At 38.2% G+C, this 3,423-nt stretch overlaps 1 pseudogene; it reads right to left on the reverse strand.

The window, feature by feature from the left end:
• Positions 1–938: 938 nt before the first annotated feature.
• Positions 939–1,496, reverse strand: LOC141559778 (transmembrane emp24 domain-containing protein 2 pseudogene; annotated as a pseudogene).
• Between the last annotated feature and the right edge of the window lie 1,927 nt (positions 1,497–3,423).

Here is a 3,423-nt window from a genome sequence, read left to right on the forward strand (position 1 = left end):
GTTTGTGGGCTTGTCAAATAAAAACTACTCTAAATGAAGTTGCAAGTACTATTCTTGATAGCCACAAGGTTAAGTGGTTCTGTCCATTACTAGCAGGGACAGTTTGTAATAATTTTTTTGTAATAATTTAATTTGTCATCCCTTAGAACTTCACACAACTGATTTTTTTCTTCAGGTTTAGAGGTCCAAAGATATGTGCAATCATTTTTAGTAAAAGACTGTATTTGTCTCAGGGCTATGTTTTGAATAAATAATTTCATTGTGAAAACCAAAGAGAAGCAGGACAAACAATTATTATTAGATCACACTTCATTAATGGTGTTAAAGCTCTGGAATGTGTATGGGAGGCAGATTTCAAATGAGAAGTTATGCCAATTAAGTGTCAAAATTGTCAGGATAGTCTTGCTAAGAAGGTGTGTTTTCAAAATCTATTTATGGAGAAAAAAAGAGAAGCAATGAGTGTATACAAAATGAGTTAAGAAAACACAAGTTAAGTGACATTGTTGTGACCAAGATGTTAGGTAAGCAATGAATTGGGAGTTTGGGACCATCAAGAAAAGCCTGAGATGATTCAGGCTGGTTCCAATGGTCTTGTGATGGAGAGAGCCATCTGCATTCAGAGAGAGGACTGTGAGGATTGAGTGTGGAAAACATAATATTTTCACCTTTTTTGTTGTTACTTACTTGCATTTCGTTTTCTTTCTCATTATTTTCCTTTTTGATCTGATTTTTTTAATGCAGCATAATAGATGCAGAAATATGTATATTGCACATGTTTAACCTATATTGGATTACTTGCTGACCAGGGGTTGAGGTGAGAAGGGAGGGAGAAACACTTGGAACACAAAATTTTGCAAGGGTGAATGTTGAAAACTATCTTGGCATATATTTTGAAAATAAAAAGCTATTTTTAAAAAAATCCTTCTCAAACAACCCTCTTAGATTTCAAAAATTCTCTTCAGGTAGTAGCTCTGTCCCAGTGTCATGGCAATTAATACAACAGATTCAAAGAAGGACTAGAAGACCACTCTGCTATTTGTGTTGTTATTAACTGCTCTGTATTTTCTCTTCCAGACTTCCACATATTCCTGTTCATGCTTTAGTGCTGACACCAAAAGCTCATTAATCATCAATTCCAGCTTGTTCTGATGAGCTTCTGTTTCCATGCCTTGGCTCTTTGGAGTTTCTCCAATATAAATAGAGTATATTGCTATCTTGGGAGTCATGGTGGACATTCTGTTACTTGTAAGTGCCATCCATGTGAGCTGCAAAAGTATATTTCCCATGGGGCTCTCTGTCTCCTTTATAAATTCCTTTGTTATCAGATCCTGAAATCTCTGTGTTGGTGTCTAGGAAGCAACATTGGGCCTCCTAGAAGATGAGGAAACCCATTAAAAAAAGCCCTGCTTTTCCCGCTCTTCAGTGCTAACAAAGGAGCCTGAGGCTGTGGCCAGAGGCCTGGCCAGCAGCGCCAGCCCCTCTGGGAGGGTCACCATGGAGTATGGTGGAGGACAGAGTCCAGGGCTGGGACTGTGGCTTCCAGGGTGCCTCCCAGGCCAGCCCGGATTCTTCCTTTTTAATAATTGAGCATAGGATTGTAGATTTGGAGCTAGCAGGATTTTGAGTCTGATTGCTTCATTTTCAGAAGCAAAAACAGACTGAGGAAGACTAAATGATTGGTCTAGCATCACATAACTGGTAAATGTTTGAATCAGGATTTGAACTCAAATCTCCCTGATGTCAAGTCAATTACTCTTTCCACTGTGCCATCTGGCTACCTACAGCAATGTCAAGCACCCTCTTTCAGCACTGGAAGTTATTTCTTGGGTCTAATATAAATTGCTTCTAGTTTTCCTCAATAAGTGAAAACCACAAGGTCCACATAAAACTATGTCTTAGACTACTGAAAAACCTGGAAAATGTGATTACTGGCCCTCTCTGTGATCTTGAAAAACATATTATAAGCAACAAAAATGATGCTGAAAAAACTGGGGCCTAGTAAATATTTAAAAGTAACAATAATTCATATTTATGTGTTATTTTAAGGTTTGCAAAACACTTTATAGACTGGAGGGGGAAGAAGATCCCTAGACCAATAGTTTCATCAAAATAAGGAAACTTTTTCTACCAATGCAGGCTGACAACTAGTCTACAATTTAATAGTCCTAGAGAATAGCTTGGCAGGGGTGGGCAATGAAAGATCAAGGAATTTGTCCCAGGTTATATAAGCATTATATCTCAGAGAAAAGATTAGAGATCCAGTCATCTGGATTCTGGTCCTCCAATCACCAAGCAGCTACTCTTCCACATATGATCTCATTCAATAAGGATTTGTGTACAGTCTTATATTTGGGCTCACAAAACAAACTCAAATATAAGACAAGAATGGAGACTGGACAACTAGACAAGAGATCTTGGATAAAAAAGACTTAGAAACATTAGGGAAGTTGAGCTCAAAATGAATTAACCACGTGAAGGTGGTGGGTAGTCCAAAGAGTTTAATTGTATTGAGATGCAGGATGTCCAGAATAAGGGAGTGTCCCAGGAGAATAATGAGGATGTCAAAGGGACCAGAGCCCATGGCAAATGAGAATGGATTAAAACAAGTGGAGATGGACTATAGACTGATCTTGAGGGGATCAGAGATGATCCCTGGTTCTAAACAGGTTTCTCATGGGGAAAGTATCAGAATTGACCTGTGTGACGCTAAAGAACAAAACTAGGAGTAATGGAACGTGGGGGCAGTTATAGGGAAACTGATTTCAGCTCATTGTAAGGAAAAATTCACAAAACTTTCAGAATCACAGAATCATGAGTGTTGTAGCTCAAGGACAAAGGGATAGAGGACCTTTACCAACGAAGAAAGATCCCCAACCTGCTCTGCAACTTATAGTCACAGATGAAAGAAATCTTAATGACCATCTAGTCATCAACCTGTTTTGTAGGTGAGCAAGCCAGGGCTCAGAGAAATAAATTAACTTGCCCAAGAAGTCACATAGCTATGAGCATTAGATTTTAGATTTAACCCCAGGTCTTCAGATGTGGCCTAGCACATAGTAAGCACTTAAATTTTCTTGATTGATTAATTTGACTCAAGGAGCATCATGGCATAGTTGACAATGCTGGAATTTAATACTGGGTAAAGTGAATAAGACTTAAATAAATAAGTAAAATAATAAAATAAATAAGACTTAAAATCCTGCTTTAGATGCTTATTTGGTGTGTAACCTTTTACAAATTACTTGTCCATCTATTTGGGCTGGTTTCTTCTTGAGTAAAATGAGATGGTTTCATTTCATGAGTTTGAGGGTCTCTTTCAACTGTACATTGATGGTTCTCTGACTCTATGCCCAGCATTCTTTCTACTCTAGAATGGGCTGCTTCAGAGGGAAATTAATTCTTGATCCCTGGTACTCATCAAGT

Source organism: Sminthopsis crassicaudata, chromosome 3 (assembly GCF_048593235.1).
Source record: "Sminthopsis crassicaudata isolate SCR6 chromosome 3, ASM4859323v1, whole genome shotgun sequence".
NCBI lineage: Eukaryota > Metazoa > Chordata > Mammalia > Dasyuromorphia > Dasyuridae > Sminthopsis > Sminthopsis crassicaudata.